We start from the raw sequence: 18619 nt of genomic DNA, 5'->3' as shown, positions 1-18619 counted from the left end.
TGTATAACAGCGTATTCCGAATAATTAGAAAGGAAAAATTGTTTTATATATATTTTGAAAATAAATAAATGGCATTAGATTTCAACTATTGTCAGTTTTTATTTATTTTCTGCTTATTATTTTTCCAAATTTGTCAATAAATAAAAACTAAAAACTGAAATATTTTATTCTGATAATTATTATATTAAATTAATAAATAATCGCTTTTTTCGATTAATAATACTTTAATTTTAATATCCACCCCTCCCAAAAAAACAGAGTAATTAATATTACTCGATTATTTGTGTAAATATTAATTTAATCTTAAAAAACATTGTTTTTTGTTGACAAAATATCTATTTTTCCCTTGGATGATTTTCGATATTTTTCTCTTAATCTATTTCGCACTAGAACGAATTTATCTTAATATTAATTAAATTCAACAAAAATTTGATTTTTTCCCCGAGCATCGATATTTTCCCCTCTAAACAAATGCTTCATGGCTTCAGAAAATCTTCAAAATCAACAAATTAAAGTAATTTTCTGAATTTAACGGATAGGTTAGTGAGTATACAGATTATTTTGAGAAGCAGCACATTATTAATGAAGAAAGATTCTAAAGATTTATTTTTAATATTTAACAGTTTTAATAAATTATATGCAGTTAATAAATAAGAAGTTCACATCTAATGTAAAAAATAGCTTTTTTAAAATATAAAGATTTTCTATTACTTTTTTTAAATTAAATAATGTAATGAAGAACTGTAAACCATCTGAGTTTACCAAGAGTTTCAAAAAATATTCATTTATATTACCATTGATGACATAATTCAGAGATATACTTTATTATCAATAATTGTAATTTTTCTTAATTTTTATAGAAGCTGTGATTTTGATTTTTAATTAACCAAAATAAATTCAAATTGCAGAAATATTTTCATAATATGTTAGGAAGAAATTAAAGATATCAGAGAAAAATTTGAATTAACGATGAATTTGGATATTTTTTGGTGATTCGTATTAATACGAACATGATGATGTATTTTTGCATAGTTTAGAAACACACATTTTGTGCATTGAAATTTTTTTTTCAAATTATTTCCTTCCTTTTAATCAGTTAATTCATTATTATAAATATTTTAGAATCTTGCGATTATCATGGTTTTGGCAGTCACCGTCAGATGATGCCATAGACACAGATTCAAAATTTTAATGAAATTATAGATAAAATTATAATTAATTTAGAATATATCAAAAGAAGTAAAGGGATCAATAAAAAATTTGAATTACGAAAAAATTCGGAATTTTTGGTGATTCGAATTAAAAAGAACATGATGGTGTAATTCTTTTTAAGCTTTTATCAAAGTATCTTTTAAAAAGATACTTTTGGTGTACTGAAAGAAGGAAGTATTTTTATTTTAATTATTTTCTCCCTTTTAATCATTTAAAATCATTAATCATTATAAATATTTTTGAATTTTGCAATTATCATGTTTCTCCCAGTCAGCACCGGACAGTGCCATGGATAATGAATAAAAATTTTAATGAAATTATAGATAAAATTATAATTAATTTAGAATATATCAAAAGAAGTAAAGGGATCAATAAAAAATTTGAATTACGGAAAAATTCGGAATTTTTGGTGATTCGAATAAAAAAGAACATGATGGTGTAATTCTTTTTAAGCTTTTATCAAAGTATCTTTTAAAAAGATACTTTTGGTGTACTGAAAGAAGGAAGTATTTTTATTTTAATTATTTTCTCCCTTTTAATCATTTAAAATCATTAATAATTATAAATATTTTTGAATTTTGCAATTATCATGTTTCTCTCAGTCACCAACGGACAGTGGCATGGATAATGAATCAAAATTTGAATGAAATTATAGATAAAATTAAAATTAATTTAGAAAATATTAAAAGAATAAACTCTTATTAAGGATAAATAAATGTCCAAAATTTCCAAGCTGTAGCACAGCAGGATTTGAGAAAAAAAATCGTTTGCGAAATTCCTTTCTCAAACATGAAATAGAACATTTCAAATAAAAATGTATACAAACATTCGAATTACCAGATTTTATAATAATAATAATTGCTTGCTTTAATAAGAATTTAGAAAAAAAATTGCCTGCAACATGTTTGTAGTAAAAAGAAAAAAAAATAAATAAATAAAGCAACAGGCAGCGATAAGAAATTGAGTCGACAAATGACGTGAGCTGATGTCGTAAAGACCATACATAATAAAAATCGATTTTTACGAAAATGGGGACCCAGAGGAGGGGAGCCGCTGCGCTATAGAATCGGAAAGCGATCGTTTCGGTGTCTAAATCGGAAATGTGATTTATCATGCACCTCTGGCACCTTTGGAAGTGTTAGGGCGGCTAAAAATTTCAAAAATTAAGCACCTAAGCCTTTTACATCGTTGGTTGGCTACAACTGAGTGAAAAAGATTCATTGAAGCATGTTTTTGAGAGTAGCTTTATAGTTACCTTAATTGTGATTTTTGGACTTTTCGTAGATGCACTTAGAGCAGATTGTATTCTTCAATGGATTAAGTATTTGGTTATTTAGAGTTTAAAGTCGTAATTTTCAAAGTATTGAGCTTTATCTGATATACCAAAAAGAAAGAAGAGAAAAATATTACTGAAAATAACCTATAATTGAAAGAAAACCGATTTTTTTTATTTCGAACAATGATAATTTAATTTTTTTTTTAATTTGTAAAAGCAGATCATGTGTTTCGTCAAGAAGTATTTAAAATTCCAAAACTCATTGTACAATATGAATATACACCAGAAAATATTTTAATATTTTAAGATGAACATAATTGTAATTAGAAATAAAAATCCATAATTAGAATTAGAATTAGAATTAGGATAAAATCCTGGATTATAAGAAACCATTCATTAACAAATATTGCACATATATTCGGATGATTGACATAAAAAATTTCTATCATTTAAAGAAAAACAGGATTTTTCTCGGCTATTTTCAGACTATTGGAAATCTTGGTGATTATTGAATATAACTACAGACATGCACGTCTAGAGGGCCTATCCTGCTAACAGTATATCAGATTCGATTTTCACGGACAAACTAATGAAAATTGTTATAGAAACTCTCTCGGATATTCATAGAATTTTTAAGAAATAAAAAAAACATACATAATTCATTAATGCATTCATATTGCAACATTAAATATAAACATTAAAGTCTTGGTATTATATGAACTAAAAATCTACATGAATTTTCATCAAAACTAACCATAAAAAGGAATCGAATGTTCCTCTCTATTAATACTACATCATGCCACATTATGAGTAAAAAGGGAAGATAAAAAGGGATTTTTTTATTATTCTTATTTCTTAGGTTTATAAATGAAGAATGAGAAAGGTTTAAAGTTTTTAAGGTTGGAATAGTTTTTACAGCATATGAATTCTAAAATTTTCAACAGCAAAATTGTCACTGGACTGCATTTCTCATCACTCTTTTCCTTTGAGGAACTGCTACTTTGTAAATGGAGAAGAGTAATCATTGTACTTTTAATTGAGATCTTACGCACAATGCACAGAATTGGAGGAAGTGTGAAATCAAATAAACATAAACAAATACAAATACAAATGCAAATAATTTGAATACTGGCATAGAGTGTTATTTGAATTATCTTGACATAAAATGAACAATCAAATTTCAAAAACTAATGATATATTTTAATTTAATTTATATCCTAATTAATTTCCTAATTTTTTAAAAATTTGCCCATATTACTTTATTCTAAAATTTTCCATTATTTCCTGATTATAATTCTCCTTTTTGATTTAATTACTTCTAACACAAGCTCTAAAAAATTGCCGATACTTTAATTCTCACTTTACAAGTGAAAGGATAAAAATCTCAAATTCCCACGACTTAACTTCTATAGATACCTGGAATTCCCTTTTCTGAATCGACACGAGCGAAAGAAATGAAGCACAAAATGAGTGATAAATGAAGCACAAAAGTGGAACAATAAATGGAATTTTGTTCTAACAATTTAATATAAATAATATATTAAAACCTTTCTTAAGAGAACAGTAGACTCTATTAGTGCTTTTTGTGAATTATTCATTTAGAGTTATTAAATATTATATATATATATATATATATATATATATATATATATATATATATATATATATATATATATATATATATATATACACTCATGTCCAAAATTAAGGTCACAAAAGTGTTTTTCAAAGTAATTCTAAATAGCTACCAGTAAAATTTAAACAAATTATATTTTATATATTGTGAAGGACCAGCAACATGATATTAACTTTTGTTGTGCGAAAAAATGTTGTTTAGAATTAGTTTTTGAGGATCTACTGAAATTAGACCGTTTAGGCATCTGGGATTTTTGTCTGCAATTTTGTGAAGAATTAAAACAAAAAATTTAACATGTTTCCAATGAGAATGAGTTCTCATAATCGTTTAGACGAGTAATTGAGATGGAGAGCCGTTGGCAGGCTTGAAGCTGGGCAGTCTTAAGTGGAGGTGGCTCGATGGTTACAAGTAGCACCGAAAGTGGTAGCCAGGTTGTGGAATCAATTCCAAACAAGTGGTACTGTAACCAGAAAGGCCGACCAAGGCCGTCACAGAAAAAAGATGCCTGCACAGGATCCCTATTTGGCACTAGGCGCACGACGACATAGGCTGGCAACGGCTCTTCAACTTGCTATTGGCCTTGCTTCTGCGTCTGGAATAAGAATTTTCAGACAAACAGTATACAGACGTCTAGCAGAGAGGGCCCTTTACGCCCGGCGACCAGTTGAGTGCGTCCCTTTGACTGCATCCAAGAGAAAAGCCCGGTTCTTGTGGTGCCTAACACAGCAGTCTTGGGCACGGCAAGAAGGGGGGCGTGTTCTTTTCAATGATGAGTCGAGATTTACCACACAGAGTGACACTCGTCGAATCTTCACCTGGAGAGAGGGAGGAGCTCGCTATCATCCCTCCTACGTAAAAGAAATCGACAGATTTGATGGCAGAGAAATCCTTGTCTGGGGTGGCATAATGTTGGGCAGTCGTGCACCACTGCAAGTCTTCGATGCGGGTACTGTCAATGCACATATCTATAGCGATGAGATCCTTGAAGCCTATATAAGGTTGTACCGGGGTGCGTTTGGCCCAGACTTCATATTTATGGATGAAAACGCGCGTCCACACAAAGCCCAGATCGTTGACGATTTTCCTGAGGAAGAGGATATTCGACGTATGGACTGGCTCTCGAGGTCTCCGAATCATAATCCTATTGAACATGTTTGGGATGGTCTCGGAAGAGCCATTGCACTGCGTAACTCCCCTCCGAATACCCTCCAAGAGTTAAAAGCCGCGCTTTTGGAAGAATGGGCTTTGTTGCCCCAAGCATTTATTCACACCCTCATAAACAGTATGAAAGCTCGTTCTGGAGCCTGTATAGCAGTGCACGGTGGTCATACTCCATATTAGACAGGCTTTTCCCGAGATAAATGCTTTATCTCTGTTTCATAATGTAACACTTTTTAATATACCTTGTTTCTTAAATCCCAATTAAAATATTTTCCACGTTGTTATGTGTCTATATTCTTTCTTCCATTGTAGTGTACCTCTGTGCCATATTTCGGGGCAACACAGTGAATAGTTTTTCATTTTTCTCAGATTTTATGTTTGTGACCTTAATTTTGGACATGAGTGTATATACATTTCAATGTAAAGATATTAAATATATAAAATAATAAATATATAATGTAAAGATGTAAAATATATTATTTAAAAAAATAATACATATTTTTAAAAAACTGCAAAATGCTTCAGGTAAGGCAATTCATAAATTTTTCTATTATTTTTTCTACTATTTTAATTTTTTTATTCTATAAAACATTATTTATAACATTAAAATATATGAATTTGGAGTTAAAAGTTAATTTATTAGAAATAATTTGATGCAAACACCTGAAATTGCCATAAGAAGTTTATATTTTCCTGAACTAAAATTGACTTTCAACTATCTAAAAGAACTTGAAACATTAAATGCATTCTTGATTTTCTTTTAAATTTAACCGAACTCTTTATCATCTATTTTATGTAATTTCTTCAAAATTTAAAACATCTGGAATATTTCAAAGTAATTAAAACTATATTTTTAGAAAAAATTATTAAAATATATTTATTTTTCTAAGTACATCAAATATTCATATAATAATCAAATCAAATAATTTTTCAAATATATAATAATAATATATGTATATACATATTTTAGAAGACCATATCTAGAAAGTACAATATGCGGAGTTCTTAGGTCATATTATTCAATAGGCGTTAGATAAACACTGTAAAAAATCATAAAGTAGATTAAATATTCGTCATGAGTTAGAGGAAGATTATTTCAGTCCCAAGCCCATGATACAACGTCATAAAATACAGTTCCCACATTGTTAGCTCAGTGCATATTTTTTATATATATATTCCATAAGGATAGAACTTATCTTTGCTTCTTTGAGCTTTCGCATTTAGATTTATATCATCAAGAATATCATTATTTTGATATTGCCAATAAGCTGGGATCAAGTTACAAAAGATTTCATTTTGTTGCAGTTGTGGCCAGCTGGTAACTACCTGACATTTAGCTCGGCAAATTTTTTGTTTCAAAATTCTTTTCCTCTTTATCACTTCCAGAAAGCAGATGGAACATAAATTCAACTGACTGAAGTCTCAAAGAACTGTATCTTTTCTAATCAACAATTCATTCTCTTTTTTTTAATAGAGTTTATGGATTCGCACAATCATTTCTGCTGCCATTTTGACATATGTATGGCGAAAGGACCACGAACTGTTAATTATTTTTCAATTCAAATGAACCATTACTTCCTCAGAGAACTCGAATCGAAAATAGAAAAAAGCTTTATAAGGCCAAATAAATCCAGTTGTGTATTTCCATTCAGCCATGCTAAGCAGCTAGCTCCCGAGAGACGCTGTGCTGAAAGAGGGTCGTTATTCGTCGATTAAAAATACCTTATTAGTCTAGTTGAGAATTCATAAAAAAACATTATTATTAATTATATTAATATATTAGGATAATATTTATGTTTCATAAATCATCTGATTAATTTAACTACAGCATTTGTCAAATACAAATGATTAAATTACTATCTAATTCATTACTTTTACTTAATTATTAAAATATTTGCAAACAAAGAGTGTCTGTTTGGATTTTAAAGCTTAGAAATATGGATACCGTGCAATTGTTAGTCAGCTTTAGTAAATAAAACAATATCACAAATTTATAAAAATAAAAAAAATAACCTAAAATAAATTATGTACAAATAACAAGTTTAAAATGTTTTGAAATGTAAAACTATCTCGACTAATTTGTGAAGTTTTGTACTGTGTACTTTCTCAGGGACGTTAAATTCACAAATCATCTGTTCGCTCGTTAAGTAAATCATCATTATCTAAGTGAAAATCCAGATTCTAAATACAAAATCCAACTAACACCAAGTACTCTGCTGTTACAATATATCCATAATGTTATAGAATAGGGTATCCAATGCACAACAAACTTTAAAATGTTGTACAGTTTTATTGGGCTACTAAACAAAGATTATGAATACATGAATAATTAAAATCATGTACTCTTACGCTTTTTATTCTACAACGCTATCTTAAGTCGTTGATTTACAATTCAGATATCACAAATCTCTGATTTTTTGCAGTGCATAAGAAATGAGAATAGCTTCATTTTCTGCATTATATCATAAAATATCTGAATATATCTGGCTTTCCAAAAAATCATTAAGATTAACTTCCTATTTTCACCGAAGAACATCCGTTTAAGCTGGTTTAAGGTGCGTTAAATCTGTCGATGATAAACGCCCTCTCGCTGATCTGGAAGAAGAGATGCAAGCTTGTGTATCACCAGATATCTGACAGATGTTCGGTGATTGAAGTTTGTCCCGAAACGGTCCTTGTTTTGCTTCAAAATGGAATGTTATTATAACTAAATTAAATTAAACTTATTTTTTAATATGGTTTTGAGAAATTTCTGCTGCACAAAGGTAACCGAAAAATGGAAATATTCGATGAAGATCTCGCATGTGAATGAAAAAATATAAAGTATTCCATGATACTCATATATTAAACAAAATAGTTTTATTCAATATTTGCAATATCTTACAATATTTGCTTAATATCGAGCAATGTTGTAAAATGTTGTACAATATTTTGTTCTACTTAATTACTAAAAGACTGACAACCACTGGGCTGCATAAAACGAAAGTTTATGGATTTATACTCCTTAAATCGTTTTTTTTTTCACTACGAAAATTATCTGCTGTAATTGTATCTATATCTCCTGTTTGATGTAGGGAATTAGTATAACACAGTGGAAACCATTCAACATTTGTGAAGCACTCTTTCCTCCCAGCGTGTATTACTTCCAACTTCTAAACTATAAAAGGGGAAAAGAAAAAGAGTTGGCGTGTGAAGGGAGGTGGAACACCCTAACTGACTGACAACGGGGAAATAATCGTTCCCAGACCGGCACACGCCTTGCCTACCCCCAGCCCCTAATATCCTTCACGCTGAATGGCATTTCGCGGGAAAGTCCGCCATGGATCGATTCCGCCGTCACTTCCAGAGCTCCTGAGGACCTCCTCGGGCTAACATCTTGTCATTTCATTCCTCCTCCCCATGTCCAACTTCCTGAATATAGCTCTGGGTAACTTTTTATTAGCGGCATTCGCCTACGTGTGGTATTGTTCCGTTTCTTTTTCTGGGCCACTGCTGGAAAGAAGTTGCTCAGCTTCCTGATAAGGCAGAATTGATGTATTTTTGCTTTTCTTCGGCGAGGATGGGTCTTCCTGTATATCGATTTGCTAGTGCATGTTAGTGGCCAAAAAGTTTTGGGTGGATGGCGGTGAAATAAACGATAATTACCCAGGTATTATGAGTTAATAGTCTAGCCTTTATAACTTTGTAAGCTGCAATACAGTTTGAGTACCTTTGGACCTAGCTCAATGAATCAGTTTGGGGGGTTATAGGTGACTAGATCAACTAACAAAGAAACTTTCAAATATACAGTTTTCATTGATATTCAGTTGCATTATAGTTAATAGTCTATCCTTTATAACGTTGTAAGCTGTAATATGTTTTTGATACCTTTGGACCTGGCTCATTAGGTCAGCTTAGGAGTGATGTGTGACCGGATTAACTAACAAATACACCTTTCATAATTATTCAGTTGCTTGGTATGAAATAATGGCTATTTGCTTACACTTTGCTGAAAATAATTCTTGTTATAACTTGCTAAAGCGCGCATTTTCGATTTATGTAGTTTTTTTTAAATATCATGCTGGAATTACTAACAAACTGAAGTTCAGAGAGTATTGAAGGTAATAATTTTAAACGTAAAGTAAAATATTATTGATAAGATAAAAAAAGATCAAATATATATTGAAACCTTACAATCCTAAATTTCATTAGTATTTCCAAGTGTTAAAAAATAAGCTTAATAGCTAAAATAAGCTTTTAATTTCATGAATGATACTAGGTGTAAAATATTAATACAGACGTTAAGCAGGAACATTTTGTTTTTAACAAATATGAGATTATTTTGAATATCTAAACTACAATAATCTTTCAATTGAAATATTTTTTATTTGAAAACATAATAGAGGGGGTTTTTTTTTGGGAGGGGGGGTTCTTAAGAACTGCCAAAATAATTTGAACATTTATAATACTAAGTATGCCATCTTACAGAAAATATCGGCTCTTTATTATATTTGAGAAGGATATTTTAAATCTCAAGGAAAAAAAATTATAACACATCGTCAAAGAAAAAATATCGGTGGTTTAAGTACTCAATATAGATTAATTTTTTTTATATATATTTGTATTCAAATTTCTTATTGCTCGATTTTAACAATATTAAAAAAAAAAATAACTTTACACTTTTTTTATGAAATTTCTGTTAAGAGTTCTGTGTAAGAATTATGGACCTTGCTTAATGAAATTCTACAAATCAACTAACAAGCAAAAAACTTTCCCCAAGAATATTTGGTGCACAAAATTGATTTATTTTCTCGAAGCTTAAAATTAAGGACGTATTCTAAAGAGAAGAAGGTGAAGAATGATCATTAATATAATTTGGGTGAGAAAATAAAGTTAAAAAGTATAAGCCATATTTTGTAAATCATATTGTTTTGTCTTTGTATTAAGGCGTTATTCCAACCAGAGAGGAAAAGTTCTTGACGATAGATTGTAATCACCTGAAAAAAAACAACACAAGAATTATTAAAAAATTTAATTCTTCTATCGCAAATTTCAAGTTATCATGTGAGAACGTTATTTCTTTTTAAATCGCATGGTATCAATCTGACAGAAAAATATCTCATATTATTCTTATTTCGAAACTCATATTCATCACTCATGACTCATATTCACCACCTATTCAGAAAAGCGATGTTTTTGACTATCTCAAAAATCAATGGATTTCTAAAAAAATTTTTCTAGAGGCGAAAATTTCTTCTCGCGAAAAACCTGTTTAAACCGGTTTTAAACAATTACGTATGCCTTAATATTTAGAAAACGGTGGACTTTTTTTTTCATCTCAAAATCATTCGAGCATGTTTTTTTTTTTTTTTTTTTTTGCCAGCTAGAAAAATGGAAATTTTTTTTAAAAAAATCATATGTAACTTTTTACGACCCTTCCCTTTATGGGACAGGCAGGAGTATCGGGGTACATGACGAACATTCGCGCCCATTTGTAACCTTTTGTCGCTCTTAAGTAGCCAAATGTGACAACATTCTTTATCATCTATCTATCTATCTATCTATACTTATAATAAAGCTCAATGTGTGTGTGTGTGTGTGTTGGCGCTCTACAGGCCAGGTCATTTGACATAAAGCTACCAAATTTGGTACATGTATACCTTAGAGGTCGGGAATGTGCACCTGGGGTCCCTTTTTTTGAAATTTTAATTAGAATTTTAATTATTAATTAAAAACTAACTTTCCCGCCAAAAAAATCTTCCATTTTCCCCACCGCCAACTTTTCCGCCAAAAAAATCCTCCATTTTTCCCACCGCCAACTTTCAGTTATTTTTTTCTCCCAACAGAATTGAGGCTAGGGTTAACATTTTTCGGCGGATTATTTCAAACGATTCTGTTTATTTTCTTAATGTTTTATGCATTTAAAATTAAACATTGTTAATTAATCCATGTTTCAGATTCATTCTGAAGTACTTTTGAATTAAAATAACACAGAATAAAGGAAATTAAAAATGTATAATCTGCATAGCGTCACCCCAACTGGCGTAGAAAAATTCACGCATTTGCGTTATCGTAAAAGGCGAAGAAAATTCACGCATGCGCACTATTTTCTGACTGTTGGCATGGCAACCATTATCAACGGACGATTTAAATTACTTTTTGGTTAGTTGCATGCTTTTGTAAGTAAATTGTATTTATGTTAGTTATATATTTTTTTGTATATGCTTATAGTTTTAAGTACATCGTTTTTTAAGTAGTTTTTTTTAACCTGTTTTCAATGATTTTAATTATTTTTAGGTTAGTTGCATGCTTTTGTAATTAAATTGTATTTATGTTAGTTATAAATTTTTTTATATATGCTTATAGTTTTAAGTACATCGTTTTTTAAGTAGTTTTTTTAAACCTGTTTTCGACCGATTATTTTAAACGATTCATTTTATTTTCTTAGTGTTTGATGCATTTAAAATTAAACATTGTTAATGAATCGATCCGTTCATGATGAATCTGAGAAAATTTTGTTGACAAATTCTTGAGATATTATATAAATTAAGAAAGATATTCTTTAGTGCCCATAAAGTTTAAACGCTCAGTGACTCTATTATCAGTAATGATATTATTAAAAAAATGCTTTGTTTCAGTAAAAAATATTATTATTTCAATTCCAGATTAATCATTTACACTTTAATTTAAAGCATAAATTCTACGAGGGGTAACAGAAAATTAGAGAGATACATATCACGTTATGACTGAAGGCCTTTATAATATTATGAGTGAATTATATGACTATCAAAATTTGAAGTTTTAAAATATTTTGCTGAAGAATCTATTAAAGATGGAATAGATTCTTATTAAAATTTTAACGAACATTAAGATTGGCGAACCGGCTGGTCGCCAAAGGAGGCTAGTACTTATAATAAAGCTCAATGTGTGTGTGTGTGTGTGTGTGTTGGCGCTCTACAGGCCAGACCGTTTGACATACAGCTACCAAATTTGGCACATGTATACCTTGGAGGTTGAGAATGTGCACCTGGGGTTTCTTTTTTCGAATTTTTAATCAGAATTTTAATTATTAATTAAAAACTAACTTTCCAGCTAAAAAAATCTTCCATTTTTCCCACCGCCAACTTTTCCGCCAAAAAAATCTTCCATTATCCCCAGCGCCAAACGAGAAAGGCTTTAGTTTTTTTTCTCCCAACAGTAATGAGGCTAGGGTTAAAATTTTTCGGCGGATTATTTCAATCGGTTCTGTTTATTTTCTTAATGTTTGATGCATTTAAAATTAAACATTGTTAATGAATCAATCTTTCAGATTCATTCTGAAGTACTTTTGAATTAAAATAAAACAGAATAAAGGAAATTAAAAATTTCTAATCCGCATAGCGTTACCCCAACTGGCGTAGAAAAAATCACGTATTTGCGTTACGTAACCGGCGAAGAAAATTCACGCATGCGCATTCTGTTCTGATTGTTGCCATGACAACGTTATCAATGGATGATTTAAATTATTTTTGGGTTCGTTGCATGCTTTTGTAAGTAAATTGTATTTATGTTAGTTATATATATATTATTTTGTATATGCTTATAGTTTTAAGTACATCGTTTTTTAATTAGTTTTTTTAAAACCTGTTTTCAACCTTTTATTTTAAACGATTCGTTTTATTTTCTTAGTGTTTGATGCATTTAAATTTAAACATTGTTAATGAATCGATCTGCTCATTATGAATCTAAGAAAATTTTGTTGACCAACTCTTGAGATTTTACATAAATTAAAAAAGATATTCTTTAGTGCCCATAAAGTTTAAACGCTGAATGACTCTATTTTCAGTAATCAGATTATAAAAAAATGCTTTGTTTCAGTAAAAAATATTATTATATTAATTGAAGGTAAATTCTTTCCACTTTAATTTAAAGCATAAATTCTACCGTTTTCAACCGTTTATTTTAAACGATTCGTTTTATTTTCTTAGTGTTTGATGCATTTAAATTTAAACATTGTTAATTAATCGATCTGCTCATAATGAATCTAAGAAAATTTTGTTGACTAACTCTTGAGATATTACATAAATTTAAAAAGATATTCTTTAATGCCCATAAAGTTTAAACGCTGAGTGACTCTATTTTCAGTAATCAGATTATAAAAAAATGCTTTGTTTCAGTAAAAAATATTATTATATTAATTGAAGATAAATTCTTTCCACTTTAATTTAAAGCATAAATTCTACGGGTGCTAACAGAAAATGAGAGAGATACATATTACGTTATGACTGAAGGCCTTTATAATATTATGAATAAATCATATGATAATCAAAATTTGAAGTTTTAAAATATTTTGATGAAGAAGCTATTAAAGTAGAAATTGCATAAAATATTTAATTATTAAAATTTTAACGAACATTAAGATTGGCTAACCGGCTGGTCGCTAAAGGCGGCTAGTACTTATAATAAAGCTCAATGTGTGTGTGTGTGTGTGTGTGTGTGTTGGCGCTCTACAGGCCAGACCGCTTGACATACAGCTACCAAATTTGGTACATGTATACCTTGGAGGTTGGGAATGTGCACCTGGGGTTCCTTTTTTCGAATTTTTAATTCGAATTTTAATTATTAATTAAAAACTAACTTTCCCGCCAAAAAAATCTTCCATTTTCCCCACCGCCAACTTTTCCGCCAAAAAAAATCTTCCATTTTCCCCACCGCCAAACGAGAAAGGCTTCAGTTTTTTTTTTCTCCCAACAGTAATGAGGCTAGGGTTAAAATTTTTCGGCGGATTATTTCAATCGGTTCTGTTTATTTTCTTAATGTTTGATGCATTTAAAATTAAACATTGTTAATGAATCGATCTTTCAGATTCATTCTGAAGTACTTTTGAATTAAAATAAAACAGAATAAAGGAAATTAAAAATTTCTAATCCGCATAGCGTTACCCCAACTGGCGTAGAAAAAAATCCCGTATTTGCGTTACGTAACCGGCGAAGAAAATTCACGCATGCGCATTCTGTTCGGATTGTTGCCATGACAACGTTATCAATGGATGATTTAAATTATTTTTGGGTTAGTTGCATGCTTTTGTAAGTAAATTGTATTTATGTTAGTTATATATTTTTTGTATATAGTACATCGTTTATTAAGTAGTTTTTTTAAAGCCTGTTTTCAACCGTTTATTTTAAACGATTCGTTTTATTTTCTTAGTGTTTGATGCATTTAAATTTAAACATTGTTAATTAATCGACCTGCTCATAATGAATCTAAGAAAATTTTGTTGACCAACTCTTGAGATATTACATAAATTAAAAAAGATATTCTTTAGTGCCCATAAAGTTTAAACGCTGAATGACTCTATTTTCAGTAATCAGATTATAAAAAAATGTTTTGTTTCAGTAAAAAATATTATTATATTAATTGAAGATTAATTCTTTCCACTTTAATTTAAAGCATAAATTCTACGGGTGCTAACAGAAAATGAGAGAGATACATATTACGTTATGACTGAAGGCCTTTATAATATTATGAATGAATTATATGATAATCAAAATTTAAAGTTTTAAAATATTTTGATAAAGAAACTATTAAAGTAGAAATTGCATAAAATATTTAATTATTAAAATTTTAACGAACATTAAGATTGGCGAACCGGCTGGTCGGCAAAGGCGGCTAGTTTTCTAATAATGCCAAAAGCGAAAAATGGATATATCAAAAGCGATAAATAGCTAATTTTTTTGCCCGATAAGCGATACATCGCTGATTTAATTTTGAGGCTTCAAAATCCCCTAACCAAACCACCTTCATGTTCTCATATGATAATATAGTGAAAAATTTAACTTGAATGATTATTAAATCTTGTTATTTCGAATACTCATTTAAACTGAAATGTTATTAAGAGAAATATTCACTTTTTTCTAAAAACATTTGTTACCCTTTTATATAATTATATATAAATGATATCAAATATCATATGCCACATTTAATTTATAATCATATCAAAAGATACAAATTTGCTAATTAATTATTCCAAGGTTTCATTAAAATATTGCACATTACATTCCCATGACATTCAGGTACAAATGATTATTCTTTTCTCTATTAAGTCTCGATTGAATTTCTAAGAAATTTCTGTATTCAGAATAATAACGTTTCTCAAGTTTCCAATTATTTAAATCTAATTAATCACTATAACACTCGAGTGAATATTCGGGTATTAAAGAATCTTAGCAAAGTATTAGAATTTTAAATGCATTGTGAATATTAAGTAATGCACATGAGATAAATTTAATTCTTTCATTTAAATATAATATTTATCAAACTTTAGATAAAGCAGTTCCGTGATTATACAATTAGTCATGCAATTTCAGTTACCTTTTCCGTTTTTGTTTCATTTTAAAAAATTAGGCTTCTTAAAATAATTATAAATGGCTTGAGCAATCGTAATTTTAAATTTAGCATTTTATTTAAAATATAATGAACAATTTATAACCAATATATACATTTTTATTATGTTTATTTTATTTAAACTTAAATGGAAAATTATGGTTGTCTTTTAAAACTTCAATGTGACATTAAAGTTTTGTAACATTTCATTAAATTAAACTTTAATTAAATAAAATATAAAACTTTAATGAAATGATTTTTAATTAAATATTTCCTTAATTAAGATAGTTTTGTATCAATTTTATATAAATTGAGTGTATTTATATACAATATTTCAAATACGAAATACATTTTAGAGTTACTACATTTGTTATCATCATCCAGGCATGTAATGTTACAATACCATTATCATTTCAGATATATATGTTATCAATAATGTAACTCCGTTGCCTACCACAACATATTAGTTGCTAAGGGTATATATATCATCATTAATATCTATTATGTACATGTCATGAAAAGTATACACGGGAATATCAAATTTAAATTCGCTTAATATATGATAAGCAATTTCTTTCTCAAAATTAGCATACACGGCTGTAAGACCGGAATAATGAAAGTGTGCAACATTTAACTTTTTAAAATTGCTACTTAAAATTATGATGAACTAGTATACAGTATTTTATTACGGGTTTAAATTTTTATGCATACTATTGTTATTCTCTGGTATCAGTTCTTCTTTTACTTCAAGACTTTCCTCTTTAATATGCTACATCCAGTATTAAAATAACTTTTAGGTAAAAAGTTTTAGGTTATTTATTACAATAAAAGTTCCAACCACACTCCACAAAAACACTGAAAATTAAAATTGTAAAACAAACAGTAAGAAATTGTAATATATTTATCTAAATTAACATTACCGTAGAAAACCCCTACAGTACACTTTAAAGAAAAATTGTCCTATATTCCAGGAGTAAAATTTCAGTTTGACTTCATCTCATTCAGTCTGAGTTCATCTCTGACGGTACTATATGAGAGTGTTTACTTTATTATCTCTTACGATATTTTAATTCAATGATTTTCTCAGTTTTTAATACTTATCTTTCTATTCCTTACATGATAACAAGCGCTAGTTAAAATATTCTTCCTGTTTTTATGCAATAATGCTACTAATTATTCTTTTCGTTGAGCTAGGCAAATGTTATACAAGCAACGTTTTTGTCTTTACTCATGAGCTGGTCCAACTGATATATCAGTAACTATAATATCAAACAGAACTAATCTGCCTCTTCCTTCATCAATAGAGTAAACTTTTCATTCCCATTTGTACATTTCTTTTTTTTCTTTTTTTTTTATTCTCTCCGTTTTTATGCGTCAATGCCACTTGTAACTCTTTTCGTTCAGTTCGATAAATGCTGTACAAGCAATAACTTTGCGTTTACACAGGAGTTGGATCAAAATTCAATATCAGAAAGCAATTTTAGTTTCATTTTCGTCTCTTCTGTCATCATCAGATTAATTTTTTCATCTCCTTGTGCATCTCTTTCTGTTCTTCATACGATATCAGATGCCAGTCTAAATATTCTCTCCATTCTCATGCATCAATGCCATTTGTTATTCGTCAGAAAATGTGGTATAAGCAGCATTCTTGCGTTTACTCATGAACTGGTTGAATTGCGAAATCAGCGAACAACTATACTTTCCTTCTGAACTAATCTGTCCCTTATTTTATATTTAGAAATTATCCCTTATTTCATATTTATCAATTATTTTCATTTTCTTTTAATATTCAAGCACTTTATGCGGAAAGATTATATTGAAAGATAATGATTTTTTTCTTATTAATTTTTAAAAAGCCCATTAATATCAAAAAGAATAATCAAACGCTGGAGAGGGTCAAATGAAAACAGAGAATTCACCTTTCAAACACTTGAAATGAAAAGAAAGAATTTTCTTTATTCTGAGCCAAGATTTCCATGTTAAAAATGTGTTTGGAGTTTCTGTAGTCCGTAATAATTTAGATGAGCGGAAAATGAACTATCGCATCGAAATGAAGAATTTAGGATTCCTGAACGCATCGTTGTGGATCGGTATTCGGATCCAAAGAAGATCCACCATAATATGTAGTCCTGGTGTAGGTTATATCAACTAAGCATTCTTTCTTTATTTTAGTGTTAAGTTGCGGAGATGAAAAACTGTTTCAGATGTCTTCCTCGTAAATGACTTAAATTGCACAGTTCGTATCAAAATGCATTCGCATGGCTTCAAATTAGAACATTAATAAAAATAAAGAAAATAAAACTAAGCTAAATATAAACGACCCAGATAATAATTAACCAGTTTTACAAAGGAAAAAAGAATATTTATATTTTAGGAAAATCTTTTCAATATAAAATTTACAAGAATATCCAAAGCTTGATTTCTAACTCATCAATATTATATCTTTAGAAATTTAAAATAAAACTTTGTCGTCCAGACGAAACATTCCTAATGTCATGGGTAACAAATAACTATTCGCATTAAATATTTCATTTCATAAAAATGAAAAACATTTGAATGCTCAGTTGTAGCATGATATTACTTCAGAATCTTATTCCTATCGACAATTTCAAGCCGGAAAGTTCTTCAAGAACAGATTGAGAACTTTGAGACTTCGAAATGTCAAAGATTGAAGTTTGGGAATATTTGAATGGCATTTCATTCTTCTGTTGGCATTTCTATTTTGAAGTTTCTTTGGTCAAAAGTGGCAGTTTCAAGCGGAAGAAAGAGCGGTGGTTGCAAAAACTGGAAAATTTCCTGGCATGATTAATGTGCTGGAGGGCAGAGAAATAAGGGCGTGGCTTAACTGCGTATAATGAGCTACAAACACGCAGTTTCGCAACCGTAACGTTGGATTAAAATATTAGCCTGTGTAGGTCTAAAAGTAATATTCATTTAGCTGTTTCAATTCATTTTACCGAAACATTATGGTTTCCGAAAAGCTGTAAAAAAAA

The 18619-nt window shown here is 29.3% G+C and overlaps 1 protein-coding gene across 1 annotated transcript in view; it reads left to right on the top strand.

Moving 5' to 3' along the window:
- The window catches only part of LOC129972381 (uncharacterized), a 170755-nt gene that overhangs the window by 103869 nt on the left and 48267 nt on the right, over window positions 1–18619 (top strand). The window lies entirely within an intron of this gene.

This window comes from Argiope bruennichi, chromosome 6 (assembly GCF_947563725.1).
Source record: "Argiope bruennichi chromosome 6, qqArgBrue1.1, whole genome shotgun sequence".
Taxonomy (NCBI): Eukaryota; Metazoa; Arthropoda; class Arachnida; order Araneae; family Araneidae; genus Argiope; species Argiope bruennichi.
This window is presented reverse-complemented; position numbering and strand designations above follow the sequence as displayed.